At 43.7% G+C, this 25983-nt stretch overlaps 1 long non-coding RNA gene across 1 annotated transcript in view; it reads left to right on the plus strand.

The window, feature by feature from the left end:
* LOC147703597 (uncharacterized) overlaps positions 1-23832 on the plus strand; it is a 207868-nt gene extending 184036 nt beyond the window's left edge. Inside the window, exon 5 of the long non-coding RNA XR_015297299.1 lies at positions 23303-23832. This is a non-coding gene — a long non-coding RNA (uncharacterized LOC147703597). The remainder of the gene's footprint in view (positions 1-23302) is intronic.
* The last annotated feature ends 2151 nt before the right edge of the window (positions 23833-25983 follow it).

The raw sequence follows: 25983 nt of genomic DNA on the forward strand, positions 1-25983 counted from the left end.
AAATACTATGGCTGACGAAGCAGACAGAAATGCAATAGACACTTGTTTAGTAGCAGTAGTATGAGGTCCATGACAAAAATAGATGCCGAAATACTAGCAGCCAAAGCAGCGACTAGAGATTGGACGCGATACCCGCAAGGGTTTCTGTCCAAATATTCCTACCATTTGTCCCCGGAACAAGTTCCAACAAGAACAATACCGACCATTGGAGATCGGATGATTCCCAACGTGGACCGCAGACTTGCTTTGATCATAACAGCACACAAGGGAATGGCTTAAGCACATGCTGGAGTCTCTGCCACAGTGTCCCCTTACAGCAACGTTATTGGGAGAAAGGGTTATATAAACAAACTCGACAGTTTGTTTTGTCATGTAAGATTTGCCAATTAATAAAACCTTTGACAATTAGATGGCTGCCACCTTCAAAACATTACATATTAAACAGACCGTTTGGTTGTATTTACCTTGATCACTGCGGCCCTTTGTCTTCTGACACTGCCTATAAATACCTCTTAGTTGCAGTGGGTTTGTGCACGCGATTCCTATGGGTTTGGCCACAATCAAGTGACACTCAAAGTGTCATAAGAGACTTGTGTGTCTTTATCGGAACATATGCATGCAGCATGTTCTATTCTGACCAAGGTCCAGCGTTTGCCTCTAAGGCGCACAAGGATGCAATAGGGTCACTGTGGGTGCTGCTGCAAATTTCGTCTCCATACAGGCCTGGGGGCAATTCTGTAGTGGAGCGAATGAACCGTGACTTAAAGCAGTCTTTGACAGGGAGAGTTTTAGGTACAGGTCGGTCGGTTGCATCACCTGTATTTATTTATTTTATTTATTTAAGGAGTTTTATATAGCGCTAGCCTGACCCGAGGGTATCCGAGCACTTCACAACAGTTTTTGAGCAAGATCCATGCAATAAACAGAATTCTGACATATAAGTTTGGTAGTCCAAGTGTGCTGAGCAAGCTCCATACAATGAACAGTATTCGGACATATAGGTTAGGTAGTCCAAGTGTTCTGAGCAGCATTGAGGTAGTAAGTGAGTCCTGGGATACCTCGTATTGTGCATTTGTCTTGGGGCTTGATACAATAAAGCAGGGTTCAACAAAATAGGTTCGGAGATCCAAGTGTGCTGAGCAGCATTGAGGTCGTCCGTGCCTCTTGAGAAAACCTCATAAAGAGCACGTTGTCTTGGGGTTAAACCAATTTAGGGCTGGGGAGCAATTGGAATAGCAGGGAGGAGGAGAGTCTTAGAGTTACTATGTCAGGAAGAGAAGAGCAGCATTAAGGTAGTGCGTGAGTCCTGAGATAACCTCTTAGTGTGCATGTTGCCTTGGGGTTGATACAATAAAGCAGGGTTCAACAAGATAGGTTCGGAAATCCAAGTGTGCTGAACAGCATTGTGGTAATCTGTGAGTCCTGAGGGAACCTCATAGAGAGCAGGTTGTCTTGGGGTTAAACCAAATAAGGGGGGGAGGAGCAATTGGAGTAGCAGGGAGGAGGAAATTCTTAGAGCTACAATGTCAGGAAGAGATGACGAGAAGGGAAAAGCGTGTTGGTGGCGGTTATCCATTCAGGAGGGAGCAGTTGAGGAACAAAGTTGTTTTTTTAATTTTGTGAAGGACGGGATGGTTCTGATGTTGGCTGGAATGGCGTTCCAAATTTTGGGTGCATTACCGGCGAAGGATCATTTGTTTGCGTGTTTTGAAGGGGATGAGTAGTTGGGTACTGTAGCTCCTGAGGGTCCTTATCTGACCAGCCCTCTTTAGTTTGGCAGCCAAGTACTCAGGTTTACCTGTGTGAATGGCTTTATGTGTGAGGCTGGCACCCCATATGAAATGCTCTTTGGGTTAACCATGTTTATTCCCGACCTTGACGGTCTAGACGTACCGGCGGCTGCCGCAGCCTTTGGCGTAGATAACCATTTTACTATGTTGCAGGATCTACAAAAGTCATCTGATTTATTTATATATTTATGGGTATTTGAAGAGCACGACAATCATCCCAAGGGACATCACAGCGCTAGGACGACGCAGAGTGCGGTTAAATGTTAGAGTGTAAAATTCTAATTGTCAGGTTAGTAGATTGGGAAAAGGTGAGTTTTTAGGTTTTTCCTAAACATTAGGTAATCTACAGTCAGGCGAAGTTCCAGAGGGAGTTTATTCCAGAGGACCGCTGCTGATTTTGAGAATGATCGGTCACCCATCCTGACTATATTCGTGCGCTTAACTGATGCTCGTGCCTGATGGCGGGATCACAGGTTGCGCGAAGGTACATGAAAATCTAATTTGCCATGTAGGATTCGTGGGCCTCTTTTATAAAGCGTTCTGTGTGCATAGCACATGAGCTTAAAGTTGGCTCTTTGGCATATTGGTAGCCAGTGTAACTCCTTCATACAGTGAGGCGTGCTACGACTTGCGGAATTACGTAGGAGCACTGTTGTGAAAACTATGTGTAGTGCAGAAAGTGGAGTGGAGTGGGCTAATGTGAGTTAAAAATACCTAGCTAGTGGGCGAAATCATTTTATTCTTGCTCCTAGTTGGTATAGTCTAAAAACTGGGTAGAATGCTGGAAGACCTAGCTATAATGGGTTAGGTGTACCTAGCATTTTGTCAACAAGTTTCGAGCATTCCCCAAGCTCTTCGTCAAGACTACACAGGGACCAGACCTGTGTACGCCACTCCTAGTTAACCTAAATGAGGTGAAAAAGTATTAAATGATGCTGCAACTAATAAGCATGCTTTAGTACATACATATGTTGAGCAATGTCACGTAGTATCTGTAGGGTACAAAAACAAACATTTGTTAAGGGAACAAAAGCCCCCCTAGTCCCCTTTAGTTTCATCTATGGCAATCACTGCACACACAATCATCATAAATGTAGGTAGAATCCTCTTTCTCTGTGCCCCTGTGTGGGTCAGAAATAACGTCACTTAATCACTCTACATACAATTTCAGTGTTTCGAAATGTTCCTCTAGAGTGGTTAAAATAAAGTTAAAAAACATGTGATCATGACACACAATATGAAAAAACATACACAAATATATATTGCAAACATTACATAGATTTAGGAAGCATAACTGTGCCCCATGGTCTCGGAGATGCTGTGGTCATCTTGTGTACCTATAATGAGCCAAAAATGAAACCGGAGAGAAAACGGGGAAGAGAGCCTTGTTAGTGGCTTTTAGTGCAAAAGGGAGATGTACGTATTGTCTTGTATCGGGACTCACACAGGGAGACAGAGGTAGAGGATTCTTCCTACATTTATGATGATTGTGTGTGCAGTGATTACCATAGATGAAACTAAAAGGGACTAGGGGAGCTTTTGTACCCTTAACAAATGTTTGTTTTTTGTACCCTAGAGACACTATGTGACAATGCTCCAACGTACGTATGTACTAACTGATGCTTATTAGTTGCAGCATCATTTAATGCTTTTTCACCTTTTTTAGGTTAACTAGGAGTGGCGTATACAGAGCTGGTCCCTGTGTAGTCCTGACAAAGAGCTCGGGAATGCTCGAAACATGTTGACAAAATGCTAGGTACACCTAACCCATCATAGATAGGTCTTCCAGCGTTCTACCCCATTTATAGAATATACCAACTAGGAGCAAAAATAAAATTATTTCACCCACTAGCTAGGTATTTTTAACTCACATTAGCCCACTCAAATTCACTTTCTGCACTACACATAGTTTTCAAACAGTGCTCCTACGTAATTCCGCAAGTTGTAGCACGCCTCAGTCCGTAGAGGACTGAGATGGCCCCTATGATGAAGCATGTCACCGTGGGGAAACCCTGGTGAGTGAGGGAATTCAAGAAAAAAACGTTTTTCTTTCCTGGTGATTTTCAAACTCAGATTGAGTTCTAAAATCTGTCTTTTGGCTAGTTTCTTTTACCTGGTACTTCGGGTTGTTCAGGTCTACTTATATTTATAAGGTGGACCTAGCCTATACCTCTACCTCCCCCCTATTTATTACAGACTTTGATTAGCCTCATCTATTGTTATATATAGTTGTTGCATTAAAAACTACTAGTTAGATCAACTAACAACTGGGTATTGCCAGTGTATATATGACAATGAAGGTCCTGTTTTCAAACAACCATGACAAAAGTAACCTATATAAGATCAAGAGGCAAAGACGTATCACCCTGTAGGAAACTACAATCTAGTGTAGTCAAAAGTCAAAATTTCTTTATTCGGCTATTAAAGAAACTTAATAACCATGAAAGTACAGATAAAATCACAATCCAGAATAAACAATTTAGCAAATTCTCAAAAGTACAATAATAATAATAATAATTCATACACTTGTTATCATAAGTCCATATACAAATCATTAATTTCTTATTCCGCTCTCCAGTAAATAGTTCATCAAAATTCATAACACCATTAATTTGCGTATTTTAAGAGCACTTTTTAAAAATGAGGAAATAAATACGACAGTTAAAATATTATCCAATTGCTGTACAGCTAAAAAGGCAGGGCGACAACGATTAACACACATGATCTTCAGTAGGGGGACAACTAATCTGCGTCTAGAATCCATATAAAATTTACAAAAGAAAAGAATATGCATATCTGATTGCTCTGATACATCATCGCAAGGGCATTTTGCCAGCTGTTTCGACCAATCATTCATTTTGGGGTAGCTAAATATGCGAAACAGTAGGTTAAATCTAAGACGGGTTAATAAAAACCTCTCATGTTCACTCAGTGTCAGCTTTAGATATGGCTGCATTTTCCTTGAAATAACCGTTTGTTGGTGAGCAGCCACAGTTATCTTTTTTAACTCTTTAAATGCTCTCGTGTCCTGAAGGAATACCATACACATTTTCTGCAAGGATTTCCTTGAAATGTTAGCTAGAGACAATGGGTCATTAAAATAATGTACCATATCTAAATCCACAAAAAATTGCTTCACATACGACAGCCAGAAAATGTTGTCTTTCTTTTCCAGGCATAACACATCATTCAAGATTAGGCGGTTTAACTGGCATTCATCCGTTGTCCAAACTCTATGCCATAACAGTATTGGGGCTGTCTTAATGATATCTTCTAAATATGGCTCCCCCAGTTCTGTATGGCAAGCATACGTAGAGGCACTTTTAGGGAGAGCCAAGAGTTGTTTCATAAAAAGATTCTCCACCACCTGCAGCGATGTCACATTGGCAAACCCCCAAAGACCTGCTCCATAGGTCACTATAGCTACGCAAGTAGCCCTATACACGTTTAACATTTGCCCCGTAGGTTTTTTACCCAGTTTATGACTGAAATTTTTAAGAGCCGCTATAGATTTACAAAATAACAGCTTTCTAGTCTTAATAGTAGTATTCCACTTTCCAGTGTAGTCAAATAAAACTCCTAGGTAGGAGAAAGTTGGGGTAAACTCAACTGAAGTCTGGCCAATAAGAACAGCTTTCTTCTTCTTAGTTGCGCCTGTACCGCAAGTCATGGTGAAAGTTTTTGCGCAATTTATCTTTAAATTTAAGCCGTTCATAAAATCTGCAAAAGAGGAGACCAAGGCTTGTAGGGCCCGTGGGGTTCGAGCCATTAAAACCGCATCGTCGGCATATAACAATGCAGGCACTGGTCTTTCCCTCACCATCGGCAAATCCCTACATTCCTTTATCAGAGTTTCCTCAAGATTATTTATATAAAGTGTGAAAAGGAATGGGGCCATCACACAGCCTTGTTGTACACCTCGAGAAATAGCAAAGGGTGCAGTACATTCCCCCCCTATTCCTAATCTAACTCTTGCAGATGCGCCCTGATATAGTTCCCTTAAAAAGTTAATAATTGCTGTGTCTACCCCCATCTTTTTCATAACCATCCAGAGCTTACTATGTGATACGCAATCAAATGCGGAGGTTAAATCTACAAATGTTAAAAACAGACAACCCCCCTTAACCTTTGTGTACTTCTCTTTTAAAATATATAAGTTCAGACACTGTTCAGTTGTCCCAAGCCCCTTCCTGAATCCATATTGCAAATCGCTGATTATCCTGTTTTCTTCAGCCCATAGTTGTAGCCTATTTAAAATGACTCTACCAAAAACTTTAATGGTAGAGTCCAAGAGCGAAATCGAACGATAACAATGACAGCTAAGTCTGTCACCTTTTTTAAAAATACGGACTATTAAAGATTCCTGCCAAGATGAAAAAGAAGCATACTGGAACGTGAAGTTAAAAACCCTTGCGAGAATCGGGGCCCATAACTCAATGTTATTCTTATAGAGGTCCACCGGTACCCCATCAGGGCCGGGTGCTTTGCCCCCCAGGCTTGCATTTATACTGGCACTGACTTCTTCTACCGTGAATTCATGTACCAGGGTATTCTTATGGAGGGGTGCTTCTCCATTAGGCAATTCATAAAATGTAGAGTCCGCTAATGCACCTTCCTCAGAATATAATTCACTGAAGTGTTTCACCCATTCATCTTCTGTTATTGCCACCTCTATTGTACCAGTGGTTTTATCATTCAAAAAAGGGGAATTTACAACTTTCCAAAAAGCTGCTATGTCTCCACTCAACGAGGCCTCACACAGGGAATTCCAAAGCTCTTGTTTTAGGGCCTCTTTCCTCTTTCTTAGTGCCTGCTTATAAATATATCTACACTCCTTAACCAACACCCTATCTTTCTTTGGAGCGTGTAGTGCATGCTTCAGGTTTGAATATGCCTTTGTACAGGCTGCGTCAAACCAACTAACTTTGGTCTTTTTGGGTCCTTTTGTTTCAACCCGGGGCAATTTTTTAATTTGCTCAATGATCAAGCAAAAGTTGTCTACAACCTTGCCATCGTCCATATTTGGATCTGTACAAGCCTGAAACTGTGATTTAGTATTCCTCACTAATTTTTTAAGAAAATCTGCAGGAACTACATTTGACCATTTTAAGGAATAGCCATTTTTCCTGGCCATAATGATATTTTCCACTCGTACATTAGGCGCTCTTATTCTACCTGAAGTGGTGTGATGCCTACGCAATATTAATCCCAGGGGATAGTGGTCACTCAGTGAGTTATCAAGGGTAGTAAATGACTGAAGCAATCCCCCATGTCTCACAGTTATAGTTATGTAATCAATAGTGGATGTAGCACCTCTACCACAAAAAGTGGGAACGAAGGAGCATTCCGGATTCACCAACCTATTTACAAAGCCCATATCGTTCTCAAAAAGGATCTCATTTAAAATATCTCCACATCTAGTATGTTCAAAATGTGGCAGAGCAGTTTCACTATCAAGCATAACACCACAGGTGCCCTTTTCAGCCCTAGAGCATGTTAAACAATTGAAGTCTCCCGCCCAAATAACACAGACATCCTGATAACTTCGTGTTAGCAGCGCTTTTATATCCCTTCCTAAATTTTTTTAAATATTGTCCAATTCCTCTGGCTGAACATTATTATACAAATTGACTATGCATAAAGGACACTCTGTGTTAAAAGAAATCCTCAGGATATGATAATACCTGTTGTTTATAACAAACTCAATCTTAACATGAGAAAGCATATTAGACACGTAGGTACATAAACCACCCTTTGCCCTCCCATGAGACGAACTTATAGCTGGGGAAAAATATGTCCTGAACCCATTAACATGGTCTGGGGCTATAGTCCATGTTTCTTGTAGACATATAACCTCCTGACTGTTCACAAGATTAATCCAATTCTCGTTTCCCAATTTTGACCTCAGACCAGCAATATTCCAGCTCACCAAAGCCAGTAAATTCTCCTTCCCTGAACTAGCCCCAGTCCCCAGGTCACACTCTGCATCCAATATATCCCCTCCATTTTGACCTACATGTTTTATAGCACTTAAGCTCTGCTTACTTGACCAAGGGTCTATACAACCTCCACAGTCACCACCCTCTATCTGGTTTACAACTTTCTTAACTAGAACAGGGCTAGTAGTACATTTGCTCAGCAATGTTCCAGGGGAAGAGAGGTGTAAATCTGTTACAAGTCAGTCAATACCCTCCATCCCTTGTAGGGTCGAAAAACAGTTATATATTGGGATGTTAAACCTATCATACTGATTTTCCCAATTTTCTCCATGCCAGTAAGGGTATGTGCTTGTTTTTAGAGACATAGAGGGATAAAATCTAGACAGATCCCAGGTTTGAATCCCTGTAGTCCCTTCAAATGAGTTCCACCCACAAATATGTTTAACAGCACGCCTGTCTCTAAAGTTGACGATTATACAATCTCCTGATAAATCTTTTTGTGTGTGCCCGACCCATCCCACTCTACGCACAAAGGTGATTTCTGCTTGTATGTGCCCTGGGAGTGGTCTCTGAGAATTCAACCAAAACACTACCTTATTTCGTAGTTCTGGGTAAATTTCACCTCTTTCGCTTGAAATCTCTGGGACCCCCACCAATACTACTGTGTACGGCATGGACTCCGGTGGTAAATCTATGCGTGGCTGTTTAAACTTTTGAGTAACAGGGCCCGTTTTTGCTGCATCTATTGGGGGATTTGCCTTAATTTGTAGTCCCCCTGATTTATTCGACCTGATCTCTTTGTCCACCCCTTCATTAACAGTGGTTTTTGGATTCTGTCCAGTATTTGCTGCGGCTATAGGTAGCCGTTTGGCTTGCTTACTACCCTCTTTTTCCTGAGTGTGTGTGTTATTTAGAGATTTTGGTAGGCCCTTAGCTATAACTGCTACATTAAGAGTTTTATCCACACCTGTGGTCTCCCCGGCTAAACCGTTAATCAGAAGTTTTTCCAGTATTTCAGAATTACCTAGGGCCAGCTTTTCTAAATCCCCTATTTTATTAGTGAGGTTTTTTATCCGCTCCGACAGTGGTAAAGTTAAGGATCTCAACAACTGCTCCATGTAGAGCATAAAACCTACAGGATTTGGTGGTAACATATCAGCACTGGTTACATCACTTTCTCCAGGGTTATTAATTTCGGGCGCATTTGAATTGTCCACTGCTGCCTCCCCCTGTTGTTTTTGTACAGTTAGGGCTGACGTGTGTTTTGTACGTCTGCCATTCCTTTTTCCCATCTTTGTATTAGTACATTTGTCATTACGAAAGGCACTTTTTCCCTGTTTACATTTCCCCCCATTGTTTTTTTGGGGGAGGGTCTCATTATCCCTGCTAACAGAAATTTCACAATTAGTGATTGATGAGGCATCCGAGCCCTCAAGATTAATTACATCAGTAGTAGGATTAGATGTCACCTCTGACAGTCCTGATGTCTGAAGTATGGGTGTTGTTGACAGTCTGTATACCAAAGGTGGTGGTACAAGAGGCATAGTCTGTGATAACGGAGAACCAGGTTTTCCCACTGGTCTTGGAAACTCAGCATAAGAGTCTGCGAGTAAAGAATCTGAAATGTTCGCAAGCATATCCATTTCATTTGTAACCAATGATGGTAGACACATATTAGGGGGCAACGAGAGCCGTCTCTCCGTGCTTTCAATAGCGTTAACAACAACTCCGATAGTTTTCTGTAACATACGGTCTATGGCAGTCAAAGTTGGCAGAGGTGTGTTAAGGCATTTTTTATCCCTAGTACTTAAACGAGTAGCCATAGGTGTATTCTTACCCATTTTTCTACGTTATCAATCAATAGCTATCTTTAATACCTTCAGGGGAGCAGCAGTACCTGGAAAGTCGTTGGATCATCCGAATCCTTATGCCAATAGTAAGGGGGGTGGCCCAGCCCAGCCACGGCCTGCCCCGGACGGCCACAGACGGCCCGCCCTCTGCCCGGGCTCCGCCCGGCTAGTCCCGCGCGCGTCCCGCGATGCGGGTGTTGCCACGTAATTTTAAAGCGCCTCCGGGCGCGTTTCGAGGCGTGGAATCTGTGAGGGCACATGGGGATTGTAGTTCAGTGCCTCTCCCTCTCGGCTGCTACGCCCGATGTCCAGCGGCGCCAGCAGCGGGGAGAAGCGTCAACAAGGCACTGACGGTGAGCAAAAACAAACGTGGGTCTCCAGCAAAGTATTCCAGGGATTAGATAAGCAGCCCACTCTGTCGATATTGCCACGCACGTTTAAAGCGCCTCCGGGCGCGTTTCGAGGCGTGGAATCTGTGAGGGCACCTGGGGATTGTAGTTCATTGCCTCTCCCTCTCGGCTGCTACGCCCGATGTCCAGCGGCGCCAGCAGCGGGGAGAAGCGTCAACAAGGCACTGACGGTGAGCAAAAACAAACGTGGGTCTCCAGCAAAGTATTCCAGGGATTAGATAAGCAGCCCACTCTGTCGATATTGCCACGCACTTTTAAAGCGCCTCCGGCCGCGTTTCGAGGCGTGGAATCTGTGAGGGCACCTGGGGATTGTAGTTCAGTGCCTCTCCCTCTCGGCTGCTACGCCCGATGTCCAGCGGTGCCAGCAGCGGGGAGAAGCGTCAACAAGGCACTGACGGTGAGCAAAAACAAACGTGGGTCTCCAGCAAAGTATTCCAGGGATTAGATAAGCAGCCCACTCTGTCGATATTGCCACGCACTTTTAAAGCGCCTCCGGGCGCGTTTCGAGGCGTGGAATCTGTGAGGGCACCTGGGGATTGTAGTTCAGTGCCTCTCCCTCTCGGCTGCTACGCCCGATGTCCAGCTGCGCCAGCAGCAGGGAGAAGCGTCAACAAGGCACTGACGGTGAGCAAAAACAAACGTGGGTCTCCAGCAAAGTATTCCAGGGATTAGATAAGCAGCGTGTAGTCTGTTTGGAGGTACATTGACTTACCTAGTACAGTTGCCCTTAATTTTTGAGGAAGGTTATTAGTCAATTCCATACTTTTGCAGTTATTGAAACAGTTTTTCACACGATCCTGGTGTACCTCATGATCCACTGAAGTGAAGGCAGTCAAGAGGACCAGATAAGCCCATGCTAGTGGACACTCTTGATCCTTTGTCCCTTATGCACATGAAGCAGATTTTTGTCCCTCCAGAAGCTCAGGAACAGGAGTGTGCAAAATCGGTGCAATTTGCTTTTGTGTAATTATACATAATTATGCAAACAAGCTATAACACTCCTTAGCACACGTAAGTCACAATAATGTTATATATACAAGTGTTTCCACATTCTGATACAATCACGAAGAGTAGTTATTATTGGTACATCAGTTCATGTTTATTCTTGTTCACTGGAAACTTTCCACACAGCCGACACGTGTTTCGTCGTAATTGGGAATGTAACCCACGACTTTTTCAAGGCTATTTCCAGATCTGTTCTCTTTCAATCAGTATGCGGTGATAATTCCAACCCGCATGGGGGTTCTACGGGGGTCTTCTGTTGTATAATATTCTGCGTGCGTTGTCCGATTAGTTCCAGGTGTCTGTTTCTTCCGGTAGAAACAGACACCTTGAACTAATCGGACAACACACGCAGAATAATATACAACAGAAGACCCCCGTAGAACCCCCATGCGGGTTGGAATTATCACCGCATACTGATTGAAAGAGAACAGATCTGGAAATAGCCTTGAAAAAGTCGTGGGTTACATTCCCAATTACGACGAAACACGTGTCGGCTGTGTGGAAAGTTTCCAGTGAACAAGAATAAACACGAACTGATGTACCAATATTAACTACTCTTCGTGATTGTATCAGAATGTGGAAACACTTGTATATATAACATTATTGTGACTTACGTGTGCTAAGGAGTGCTATAGCTTGTGTAAGGCTTGTGCCGCGTTTGGAAGGATTAAAGTGGTTCCTTCTACCTTTTAGCACCGTCAGATATAATCTCTAAAGTCAAATCAATTGTGAGATTTTCTAAGTGGCGCCAGCTAACCTATACCAAACCACTGCTTGTGTTTAATAATTATGCAAACATACACATAATGCAAACAATTATGCATAATTATGCGAAATGTAAAACTGTAATTAATGGTTTATTTTAGCATGAATTGTGTCCTTGCATCAGTTTTTGGTGCAAGGATGCATTTAAACAACACACCAAACAACAGCTGCTCGCATTCTTTTGTTCTCGAGCTCTTTTGTAACTTTTTATGTTTTCTTCATCCCCACACACTGACTTTTGATTAGGCACACAGTGTACTGGGAAGACTCTGGAGAAGAGTGTTGCCGGTGGCAGAGGCAGCCTCCATTCACTCAGCGCTCACAAACGCTTTTACTGCACTGTTCGCGCTGTTGTAATAGCGAAAGCTTTTAATGTTGTAATTGAATTCTATATTTTTTACACGATCAGTGTGGGGTAATCGGACACATTTACTGTGAATTTCGGCATTTACCTTGTCTGTTTAGTTTCTCTCCTACTCCCGCCCCGGTCCGCCGCGTCCAATCATGGACGTTTGATGCGGAGGGCGAGGAGGAGCCTTGCACATCCGGGCTCAGGGAGCAGAGGTCAGCGCTCTAGCGACGCTGAAGGCGGAAAGCTTATTTAGGTCAGCTGAAACAGGTACGCGCTGTGGAGAAGAGTGTTGCCGGTGGCAGAGGCAGCCTCCATTCACTCAGCGCTCACAAACGCTTTTACTGCACTGTTCGCGCTGTTGTAATAGCGAAAGCTTTTAATGTTGTAATTGAATTCTATATTTTTTACACGATCAGTGTGGGGTAATCGGACACATTTACTGTGAATTTCGGCATTTACCTTGTCTGTTTAGTTTCTCTCCTACTCCCGCCCCGGTCCGCCGCGTCCAATCATGGACGTTTGATGCGGAGGGCGAGGAGGAGCCTTGCACATCCGGGCTCAGGGAGCAGAGGTCAGCGCTCTAGCGACACTGAAGGCGGAAAGCTTATTTAGGTCAGCTGAAACAGGTACGCGCTGTGGAGAAGAGTGTTGCCGGTGGCAGAGGCAGCCTCCATTCACTCAGCGCTCACAAACGCTTTTACTGCACTGTTCGCGCTGTTGTAATAGCGAAAGCTTTTAATGTTGTAATTGAATTCTATATTTTTTACACGATCAGTGTGGGGTAATCGGACACATTTACTGTGAATTTCGGCATTTACCTTGTCTGTTTAGTTTCTCTCCTACTCCCGCCCCGGTCCGCCGCGTCCAATCATGGACGTTTGATGCGGAGGGCGAGGAGGAGCCTTGCACATCCGGGCTCAGGGAGCAGAGGTCAGCGCTCTAGCGACGCTGAAGGCGGAAAGCTTATTTAGGTCAGCTGAAACAGGTACGCGCTGTGGAGAAGAGTGTTGCCGGTGGCAGAGGCAGCCTCCATTCACTCAGCGCTCACAAACGCTTTTACTGCACTGTTCGCGCTGTTGTAATAGCGAAAGCTTTTAATGTTGTAATTGAATTCTATATTTTTTACACGATCAGTGTGGGGTAATCGGACACATTTACTGTGAATTTCGGCATTTACCTTGTCTGTTTAGTTTCTCTCCTACTCCCGCCCCGGTCCGCCGCGTCCAATCATGGACGTTTGATGCGGAGGGCGAGGAGGAGCCTTGCACATCCGGGCTCAGGGAGCAGAGGTCAGCGCTCTAGCGACGCTGAAGGCGGAAAGCTTATTTAGGTCAGCTGAAACAGGTACGCGCTGTGGAGAAGAGTGTTGCCGGTGGCAGAGGCAGCCTCCATTCACTCAGCGCTCACAAACGCTTTTACTGCACTGTTCGCGCTGTTGTAATAGCGAAAGCTTTTAATGTTGTAATTGAATTCTATATTTTTTACACGATCAGTGTGGGGTAATCGGACACATTTACTGTGAATTTCGGCATTTACCTTGTCTGTTTAGTTTCTCTCCTACTCCCGCCCCGGTCCGCCGCGTCCAATCATGGACGTTTGATGCGGAGGGCGAGGAGGAGCCTTGCACATCCGGGCTCAGGGAGCAGAGGTCAGCGCTCTAGCGACGCTGAAGGCGGAAAGCTTATTTAGGTCAGCTGAAACAGGTACGCGCTGTGGAGAAGAGTGTTGCCGGTGGCAGAGGCAGCCTCCATTCACTCAGCGCTCACAAACGCTTTTACTGCACTGTTCGCGCTGTTGTAATAGCGAAAGCTTTTAATGTTGTAATTGAATTCTATATTTTTTACACGATCAGTGTGGGGTAATCGGACACATTTACTGTGAATTTCGGCATTTACCTTGTCTGTTTAGTTTCTCTCCTACTCCCGCCCCGGTCCGCCGCGTCCAATCATGGACGTTTGATGCGGAGGGCGAGGAGGAGCCTTGCACATCCGGGCTCAGGGAGCAGAGGTCAGCGCTCTAGCGACGCTGAAGGCGGAAAGCTTATTTAGGTCAGCTGAAACAGGTACGCGCTGTGGAGAAGAGTGTTGCCGGTGGCAGAGGCAGCCTCCATTCACTCAGCGCTCACAAACGCTTTTACTGCACTGTTCGCGCTGTTGTAATAGCGAAAGCTTTTAATGTTGTAATTGAATTCTATATTTTTTACACGATCAGTGTGGGGTAATCGGACACATTTACTGTGAATTTCGGCATTTACCTTGTCTGTTTAGTTTCTCTCCTACTCCCGCCCCGGTCCGCCGCGTCCAATCATGGACGTTTGATGCGGAGGGCGAGGAGGAGCCTTGCACATCCGGGCTCAGGGAGCAGAGGTCAGCGCTCTAACGACCCCTCCCTCCAGCATAAATGTGTGTAGGGCAGCGACCGCGCAGCGGACGCGTGCAGCGGGCGCGCCGGAAGCGCGCCGAAGTCGAGCCAAAGTCCAGCCCGTCTGCGCCCGTCCGCGGCAGGACGGGGCGCGGGGCCACAGACCCTGGTTCTGCGACCCAAAACACCTTAAGGTATGGCAGACATGCTTTGCTTGCACTACAACCTGACACGCTTGCCGCTTGCAAACACTCCATGCTTGCCCAGTCACTAACAAAATGTACGAGGTGTAGCTTTGAACCCATCCCTCAAGTCCCAGATACCAGCACGGGCTATACCATCAAAGCAGCCTTACTAAATTGTAGATCTCTACGCAAGCATGCCCTAGAAATTTTCCATCTACTTGAGGACCAAAATCTTAACATCCTTTTCCTGACTGAGACCTGGTTAGATGAGTACTCGGACCCGGACATTATCCAGGCCATGCCTAACGGCTATTCTTTATCTAGACTGGATAGGAAGGACGGTAGAGGAGGCAGCATTGCTATAGCCACGAAAGCCCCTCTAGCCTGCTCCCTATCACACATACAGGTTGATCACAGTGAAGCCGGTTCCTTCACAATCAACACAGGTCCCAATCATTCCATATCAGGCATCTTGATATATCGACCTCCTGGTAGATTGTATGACTTTACATCTACCCTAATGGAAGCTATAACTCATCTAGCACTAAGGAAATCCAGACTATTAGTGCTAGGAGATCTCAATGCTCATTTTGAAGATCACTTAGACAAAGACGCTGCTGATATTCGAATGGAACTGCACTCGGTTCAGCTCGAATTAAAAAACAAAGAACCATTGCATCAATTAGGACATTTACTAGACCCCATTTTTGGAAACTGGCAGGGAGTGTACACCTCAGATCCTATACCCATACCCTGGTCGGATCACTATATCATTCCTATCACAGTCCAACTTGACAGAACGGAGCATTTCCGACATCAATCCCTGCGATACAAACGCAGAAAATGGAAGAACTTCTCACTAGACTCTTTCATTCAAATCATTAAGGATGAAGGCCCTCCTAAAGGGGTCGACTGTGAGGCAGCTAATAAGAACTTAAATAACATCGTCACTAAGGCCCTGGACATCACAGCCCCCAGTCGTACCCTGACCAATGCCAGGAGATCAAAAAAAGCTGCTCCCTGGTTTGGCCAAGAACTGCAGACCTTGAAGACGGCATGCAAAAAACTTGAGAGAGCCTGGCGCCAGAATTTCTGTGCAGACACTAAAATGCAGTATAAAACAGCTCAGAGAGAGTACTATAAATCAGTACGTCTGGCCAAAGCAGAACACTATCACACCCGTATCATGGAAGCAGGCAATTCCTCTAGGGAACTGTTTCAGATATATAAAGAAATATCCATAGTGGACGTGACTTCCCCCGCCCAAAATGATTCCGTGGAATCTTGTAACAATATTGCACAATACTTTGCAGGCAAAATTAATAAAATTTATACGAGCTTCTCCAAACAGGTAGAGCCGGCCATGGACTTTACTGAAAATGACAACCATGTAAATACACCTGAGTGTCTAAAATCTTTTGTAGTCCCCTCTTATGAAGTCCTGTCTAAATTGTGCAACAAAATCAAATCGGGATCTCCTCGGGACCCGGCACCCCCGAAAATCTTAGCTGAAGCTTTCTCTGTATTAGAACCACACTTCAGGCACTTACTACAGATCTCCTTTATTACTGCTTACCTACCGGAGGAATGGAAACAGGCAGTAGTGTTACCGATCAAGAAAAAAACGAACATCAGCCAAGACATAATGGATAACCTCCGGCCAATATCCCTGCTACCTTATGTGGCCAAGTTAGCGGAGAAAATTGCCAATAATCTACTCATGGAACACCTTGAGGCCCATAATGTCTTCCATAAATCCCAGTCGGGTTTCAGATCCGGTTTCTCCACGGAGACAGCTCTCCTGAGGGCCACTGAAACCTTACGAGAGGGAGCAGATGAGGGCAAGACCATGGCCCTCATCATGCTCGATCTCAGTGCCGCGTTTGACACTGTAGCACATTCCATCTTGCTACAGTGTCTAAACAAAGCTGGAGTCACCAACAAGGCACTGGGATGGCTGAAAGCCTTCTTGATCAACAGGAGCTTCCAAGTTCAAAGAGGGACTTGCCTCTCAGACAGGGTGATGCTTGAACAGGGGGTTCCTCAGGGCTCTGCCCTGAGTCCCACCCTGTTTAATCTCTACATGGCCCCCCTGGCAGAGGTGGTGCAATCGTTCGGCGTGGAGCTTGTCTCCTACGCCGACGATACGCAACTTCTTATATCTCTGACCCAAGCCCCGTCTATGGAAGCTGACAACTTTAATGCCTGCATGACCAAGCTGGCCACTTGGATGACAGAGCATTGTCTAAAACTCAACGGTACAAAAACGGAGGTCCTCATTATTGGAGGCAATGAGGCCAAATGGACGGCAGAATGGTGGCCTAGTTGCGTGGGACCTCTGCCCTCTCCTAATCGAGAGGCGAAGAATCTAGGCGTCTGGGTGGACAATAAGCTGTCCTTTGACAGCCACATAAAGAAAACTGTAGGCAAATGTTTTGGGGTGATGAAAACGCTGAATCGCACCCTTGACCTGCTACCTCTCAACTCCAGGCGTACCATGACGCAGGCATTAAAAACTTCCCGTATTGATTACGGCAATGTACTGCTCATGGGTACTACGGAGAAAAACATCAAGAAACTACAGGTTTTACAAAATTCGGCAGCACGCCTGGTGTTAAGGCTTCCCCGCCGAGCCCCTTCACGCCCCTCTCTAGCAGCCCTCCACTGGCTACCTATTAGGAAGAGGATTGTTTTCAAAGCTATGCTCTGGTGCCATAGGATAATCCATCACAAAGCACCGGCCTATATGTCGGATCTGGCATCTTTGTATGAACCCAACAGATCTCTCAGATCCAAAGGAATAGGCCTGCTCAGAACTGCCTGCCCCAAAAAAGCTAGAATGGGGGGCAGATCATTCCGCACCTTAGCGGCTAAGCACTGGAACCTCCTGCCTCTGGATACCAGGCTTGAGAGTAATGAATCCTTTTTTAGGAAGAAGTTGAAAACTTGCCTTTTTACTGTGTGAATGGTCTCTCTCTCTCCTTTTTAACATGCTCTCTCCACAGCGCGGGGACACGCCGGGAGGCGTCACCAGGCGCTTTACAAACTCCTTTAAACTAAACTAAACTTAAATTAAACTAAACTCTGAATTTGGCCTTCGTTTTCAAAACAAAGATTAAACTTGGAACTGTTTCTTATGATTATTTTGTTTTCCAAATTTTTTATTTTTGCCCTTTTCTTTTTTGGCACAATAATCTGCTTAGAGTAAAACTATTCATAGAGAACAGAATTCTTTGAAACACTTCCATGGACAATATGTCACCCTGTCCATAACAAATGTTTTATATAACTTGCCATGAAATGGTCTCTGCTTTTTCTTCTGTATTTAAGAGCCATTTTATAAATGTATATACTGATGTTCATTCATTTTAGCATTTAATGCCTATTTATGCTTAGAATGAAACATTGCTTTTTTACCTACAGCATAATTGCACCCTTTATGCATAGCAAACAGTTTTTAATGCATTTTGAATGTATTTTACACATGTTTTTACCAAAACTGATGTGTAACTATATTTTAGATATGTTTAACATGTTTAGGATTTAGTAATGTCGTTCATGCAAAACTGGAGTGGGTGTTGTGTGTCAATTTAGATTTCGATTAGTACATAGGTTTCCCAATTCATACCCTTATATTGGTACAATTGTAATTGCCCTTATTTAGGCATAGAAATCCAACCCTTATTTAGGTATTAACCATGCAAATCAAATACAGACATGGTCACCTACATCTGTCCAACCAGGTCTCAATGAGTTCTTGGAAAACCAGACTCTTATGCCATTAGACTTTCCCTACTTCTTTACCTCGAACTATATTTAGGTTAGATACACTGGGGTAGACTTAGCTAGAAGCACCAGACGAGCATACACATTTTTAGCCTGTGTTATTTATGTATGTATTTTATGAATATATGTCATAGCTACACATCATGCTATTGCAGTATTATTTTATCCTACTGATAACGCTGTATGCATTTTACTTTGCATTCTGTCTTACGATTTTAGCAGTTCATATCTCTTGCACGAGAAATAAGACTATTCAATAAATCCTTTTTATTGAAAAGCACATCTATTTATCGCTGTGTAACTCTGTAGAAATGAAGCATGCTCCATTGACTGAGTGAAACTGTGATCTATTGTTTCCACGATTCTGAGACGTGTTCCGATTCTAAGGGAAACAAAGTTGTCATGTTTAAGCGGTTGTCAGAGACTAATTCCTTATTGTTTATTCGAGAAGTTTCTAGGGACCTCTGAGTTAGCTGGCACACATGATTAATTAAGTTTAATGTACTTGATAGAGACATATTGACCTCAGTCCTGTGTCAGAGCTATAGTGTATATTATTCCAATGCGCAAAGCCTATCAGGGATATAGAAACTACACTACACACTTAATTTGGAAACTGTTATTCTGATTGTGCTGCTACTTATGCTACGTGAATCTGAGTCTTATTTAGGCAACTCCAATAGCCAAAATCTTCCAATGCACTCAATTTATTTTTAATACCTTGCTTTCAAGTTGAAGTGATGTGAATGACATTAGTCCTGGATAAATGTAGGTATCTGCATCAATCTCTTTCTGACTGATGTTGAATTCCTGAAAAAAATAGGTGAAGGACTTATGTGTGATTGACCCTTAAAGTCAGCTCATTATTTAATTCTACGTATTTCTTATGCATTTTAAATAATTCCTTAGGTTATTTTTTTATATGAATCATATACTGTGCATTAAATTTAGATTTTTGAAAGTCATCCTGTATTATGTGCTGCAGCATCCTCGCAGGTTATAGTTAAATTGAGTAAGCTTGGCATTAAACCAAGTCTACTGGTCTTATCAATCAGATGAATTATTCAGTTTTTTCAATGGTGCAAAGCAGTTGAATACCTTTCCACATTTATCATGGAATTGATCTACAATAGTGTCTTCTTTTTTGGTAAAGCAAGGACAGCTGGTAATAATAGACAGGCTTAAGATAGGTTAACTAGAGACAGAGGTTTCAGGTTCATGAGTGGGACGTTTGATTATGGATAGGTTTATTCATGCAGGTGTTGTTAATCAATGACAAATTTTAAAAACATTCTTCAATAGACCATGACACATGGATACTATGGAGCTTATTTATGAGTCCTTGTGCCTGTTTTGCGCCGCCATTGGGTCACTTTTCGTGACCCTGCGGTGGCGTAAAACATGTGCCACGTTGCAACATATTTAAAAGGTGACGCATCTAGGCAGATGCATCATCTTGTAAAGCCTTGTGCTACATTATACCTGCATCAGGTATAATGTATGTAGGGTGGGCGTTCCATCGTAACAACGCCCCGTAGAAGTGTTGCAGTGAAATCAATGAGATTTCACTACGACACTTCTATGCCGCCAATGCGTTGAAACCTTACGCCTGCCTTTTGGCCGGCATGAGGTTGACGCAGGTCCTTTCACATGGGGCTTGCTTGCGACATGATGCTACATACTGTAAATATGACACATCATTGGTGTCACAAGGAGGGCGCCCTGGGAAGTGGTGCATTGCTGCTTTGACGCAGTGATGCGCCACTTCACATTAATGAGCCCCTATGATTTTCGACAGAGTAGGTTGCAGTCTCGGACAAATTACAAAGCATAACCTGCTGAAGGTGTGGGGTCCTTCTTATGCTGGAAATCCTGACCACTGAACTGTGTTAGGAAATCCTTTGTCTTAGTGATCTATTTGTCTAGGTACATATTAAAATCACCCATCATCATATGATCTTATTTCCCAGATCTTGACACTTTTTACAGGAGGCACTGCTACTATACTTTGTGGGGAGGGAAAACATACAGATTAGAGCTGAAATGTTTGCATGCACTCTATAAAGTTAACTTGTCTAGTGACTGGCAAGAGGGCTCAGTGTTTTCCATACCCTTATACCAATTGGGGAGGGTCATATCTTCCGCACTGTTTCTTTACAAATGATTACATCAGGTAACCAGGTAGTTGACAATGATTTTATTTCGCTATGTTACACTGATGTCTAGTAACTTGGCTAACTGTAGGATATTTGAGCTGCTGACCTGGCATTAATTCTGTCAATAAAAACAAGGTGACATATGGAATGCTTAAATGTATCTCAGCCTCTGGCAATCACTCAGGAAATTTCCCAATCCATTGTTTTTCAGCTACCATGCCACCTCAGTTTGGACCCAGCCATATGCAATTATTAGGGTATATGTTTACACACAGGTTATAATTTGTTTGAGTATCCTCATAAGGAAGGTAGAGACTCACTATGTAACATTTCATACAGTGCTTGGTTAACTAATTTTCTGGATTTTCCATACAATGATGACTACCGAATAGGAGTGTCATTTAGAGTATGGTGGATGCTCGATGTAGACAAAGTTGTGGCTTACTCCCCCCATCCCTCCTTTTTAGAGGTGTGATGACTGCCGGGTTTTCTATGGCTCAGCTCACTCAGGTCATACTTAAATGTTTTTGTACTTGTATAGCGCACAGCTACCCGCAGTGGGTCTCCCGGCGCTTGTACGAATACCGCAAGGGAACCCTTCCTGGTTTCCCATGTGAAGTGTCCACTCCTGGGCACCCCCATGGTGAAACCAGGCATCCCCGGCGCTGTGGGGGCCGTTGTGGAGACTAAGCAAGCTATTGCCCAGAGTTGCAGCGTGGGACCCATGATTAGAATAGGCACTGAGGCGAGAATATCCAGTCAGAGGAATTTATAAGCCCAAGACCCGCCGAGGCAGGAATCGATCCCTTGTCCCTGGCCAGAGCTCTGCATCAAGGTCTGCCTGCTCTAACCATTGAGCCACACTTCTCCACAAAAAAATTACAGTCATCTCACTCTGTTTAGAAAAATGGGGATCACTGGTGGAGAAACACACAATGGCCTAATATTCAGGAAGAAGGCTCCCTGAGCATTGGAAGCATTGTTATTTTTTTCTACCAGGATAAACTCCCACTTCATGAGTTCTTGTAGTACAAATGACCCGATTGATAAACTTTTCATGTGCAAAATGGTAGTGCAAATTGTGCCGTTATTTTGTATGAATTAACTCTGGGCAAAGCGCTACACTACGCTCGCGTAGTTTGCGAAGTTTCCGCTACTTCACACTACGCGAATTGCACGTAGCACAGTGCAAACACGCGTAACGTAGAGTAGTGCAGCGGTCATGTTTTGCTTGCTCGCGGTCCTCAACGTCAAGTTGGCGACCGCGAGCAAGCAAAATGACATCCCGGCTAGACTTTTTCCTCATTCGTAATCAGCAACATCAAGTTGCCGATCGCGAGCGTGGAGAATAGACCTCCTGGTGAGATTCTCAACGCGGGGAGGTCAGGTTTCTCATTGCGAGTGGTTGCGTATGCTTGTTACCGCTCACGATGAGAAACTACCAGTCCGCGTTGAGAAAGCTGCCGCTCGAATAAAAATCTGCTCGAGCTGCAGAAAACTACAGCTCACACTGTGCAAGATGCCATTTTCAATGATTGCACAGTGCCGGATGCTTGTCTGCACTGTGCAATCATTGAAAATGGCATCTTGCACAGTGTGAACAGGGTACTTCGCGTAGTGCTATGCATAGCTCGCGTAGTGCAAAGTGCACTTTGCGTAGCTGCGCGTAGCGCTACTTCACGAACTACGCCCAGGGTTGGTATGAATGGATAGAACATTACAAACCAACCTATGTACTAATTGGTCAGAGTGCAAAATACAGAATCGTAATGGGTATGACGTCTCTCAGCAATTTTCCTGAGATACACAGCAAATTGCAACGAACTACAATTGGATGCTATACCTGGACAGTGGCTTGCTAGGAACAGCAGACCACCATGTCTGTGATCACCTTTTAAATTGGGTAAACGTTCCTTTCAAGCAGCTCATTTTCCTTAAAGAAAATTGGGCTTTATTTAATGAAAGATTTTTAAGTTGACAATGGTCCACAGATCCACTGCCTACTCCCCAAAAACCCTTTTTTTATTTTTATAAAGAAGAAAGGATTCCGAAGGGACCATTTCCTATTTGTGGATGTCGAGAGTCTCCAACTATTTAATCTTTTGCAACTGAAACATTGGTCTATCCTTTAATGACTCAATATTTGGAAGGTAAACAGAAACCCTTGCCAACCTGGATGGGATCTCTACATTTGGGGTCATGTTTCTTCATGGAAATAAGAAGAAGTGCCTCTGTTACACTGGGTAGCCTGTGGGCTGTCCAACCGAGTCTGTGAGGCCCAATGACTAATAGAGCCATCCAAATGTTTAAGAGTAAATTAAATATATCTGTGTGGTTCAAGCTGGATGCAGGGTTGGACTATTCCTTGTGTCTGCCACTTTTCAACTTTCTCTGGGTTAGCAGCTTTCACTTCCCTAAGATGACAGAGAGCCCTAGGGAGTAGCCACAGCTGAAATAGAGGTAATTCAGTTATTCAAATAAACATCACAAAAAATGAAGTAAATCAAGTTTTAAACCAAAACCCTTTTTTTAGTTAATCTGCCTGCATGGTGAGGCAATATAAACTTGGAAAAGGTGGAGTTCCTTTCGCTCATCATGTACAAGTTCATGACCTCTATTTTTTGCTACAGTTCCTTTCATCTTTCTTAATGATGTTACACAAGCAAAAACAGACAAAGGCTAATAAGTTCATTTTATCCACAGATTTATTTCGAGGTTGCGGAACTGCGGAGTCATGCCAACAGTTGCAGTCGAAATTGCCAAAAACAGTAAAATGCTGCCAAACTGACCTATGCAACAAATAACATTGACAATAATAAATTAAGTTTTATCAATGAAGGATCTGTGCGGAGAGCTTGGTAAATGCAATGCTTACATTGTAACAGCATGCAGTGGCACACTGTTTCTTTGGAGCCTGTTTCTGGGGCAGCTCAGTGCCAGGGTTGCGGGATAATAAGGCTGAATAGTCTTTACTCAACCTCATGCCTCTCTCTTCCACCACACTTCATTGTCTATTGCTGAATCTTACTCTTGCAAGTTTTTTATCACGCCTGCTTTTCCTTTTTCACTATTTTCTGACTTCTCTCTTAATCGCTTTTGCTCTTGGGTAAAGTCTGTTCCAGTCACCAAAAATCGGTACTGGTGATCTCCAACTGCACAAATAGAAGCAATGGGGAATGGTTTACCATACCAAGGCGCTTTGCTATGTTATGAATAAAATTGTTGCATTAGCATTTGAATGAGTCTAGGAGTATTATTCAATTGAAATATTGTATTTTAAACTTAATGAGAGAATGCTTATGATTCTTTAAGTAGTCCTTGATTGTTTTCCTGAAATTGCCCATTTCCAGGATTATTTATTTCAATAACAGAACATGCAGCAAATTAGCAGGTACCAGGTAAATAATGATTTTTTTTGTAATATTTATCCAATCACTAGCTAAATAGTAAAGATGCTGCGCTGTTTGGCTTTTGGCATTGTAAATCTTTGGCTTTGCAATCTACCAGGCTGCTGCCATGGACGTTGATTCATCAAAATGCCAGGTGTAGTGGAAGTGACATCCCATGCCATGTGACCCCAGCCTGATGTCACAGGAAGTGACATCACACAAGCGTTGACCTGGGGAAATTACAAGAAGTGATATCACCTGCCTTTGACCCATCCCAATGATGTCACAGGAAGTGACATCTCATGAACTATGGACCCCATGAAATCAAAGGAAGTGATATTAGCTTGGTGCCATCACGAGACTTGATGCATCTAACTTTTGCTTACTTACTTCACACACAGAGGCTGGACAATCTCAGAAGATGAACTAGAAGAAAATGTAGCCATATAAATTGTTACAGGTAGTATCTTCATATATAGAATTAAGATAATATAGCATTGATTAAGAACCTATCAAACAGTATACAACAATGGAAAATAAGCTAGTCAAATTTAAATCAGCCATTGTCAATAATACATAACTTATAAAATGGGAAAGTAGATGGGACTATAATGTTGAAAATAAGTTCAATGTATCCATTGGTTTTAGAAACAAAGGGGTATATTCAGAAGAGCGTGTGATAACTGCCGCAGGAGAAGCGTAACGCAACTTTCAGCATCGCAGCCTATCACGGGAAAATAACCCCGGGACAACGTGTAATTCACAACAAGGCGGTAGCATGCGATAGTCTGCAGAAACCGCAGACCATGTCCATGATACAACACCTCGATGGAGATAAAAACTAAAAACAAAAACCACAACACCAAAAAACAAGCAATGGGCAAAAGCGCAATGAGGAAAACAGCAATAAGCAGCAGCAGGCCTGCAACGCACACCTGGCATATGGGAAAAATCACCATAACAGTAGAAAAAACACCCACACACCAAATGACCAACACCCAAGCACCATGGAGGCAGCAGGAGCAGGTGCAGAGGATGAGCACAACCCCACAAGCACCCCGAACGACCAGCCCGGGATCTCAGGGACAGGGAAGGGCAAGGACAAGAAGAAGAGGAAGACGAAATTCAATCTGCAGGCAAACAAGATCATAGTCACAGAGGTGATGGAACAACAAGAACAACTGTTCGTCACCTCCAATGTGTCATTGGGCACCAAAACTGGAATATGGCAGGACATGGAGGCAAAGGTGAAAGCCGTCGGAGAGCAAAAGACGATAATGGACGAGGTCAAGAGGCGATGGAATGTTATCAAGCGGAAGACCAAGGAGAAACTCTCCGCCAAACAGAATGCTGCAACTCAGACTAGAGGTGGGTGCCTAGTGCCACAGCTGGAGCTGGATGACATGGAGGAGCTGGTGTTGACAGTCATCAGTATGGAGACTGTGGCCGGAGTCGGGGGGACCAGACACTGCTAACAGGACACAATACAACTGCAACAGGGTGAGTGACCACCAGGTACTGTGGGGATGGGTGGAGATGATCACGATGGCACACATGCACAATCAAGCAGAGCACAAACCACACCCACAATAACTCTGGGTCATGGCCCTGATCTACAGACTGTCAGGGGAACAGCCTTTACAACGCGGGTATTAGCACGCGCTACCATGACAACGCTGCTATGACAACGCAAGTCGTTACAACGACTTGCGCTGGAGGGCGCTGTTGGATAGGGAATAGTTTAATTTTCTATTCCAACACCTTCCCTACTGTAACGTGGGCTGGAGTTGGAATAGAAAATTACACTATTCCACTATCCAGCGCTTACAGCGCAAATCGTTGTAACGACTTGTGTTGTAAAAACAGCGTTGTAATGGCACGCGTGGTAAAAGCCCGCGTTGTAATGCCATACAACCGACTGTCACAATGTACAATGCTATGCTGTCTGAATGTCAAAATGTTCCATGCAGCTACATACATGTGGACACATTGTAA

Source organism: Lissotriton vulgaris, chromosome 7, assembly GCF_964263255.1.
Source record: "Lissotriton vulgaris chromosome 7, aLisVul1.2, whole genome shotgun sequence".
Lineage (NCBI taxonomy): Eukaryota > Metazoa > Chordata > Amphibia > Caudata > Salamandridae > Lissotriton > Lissotriton vulgaris.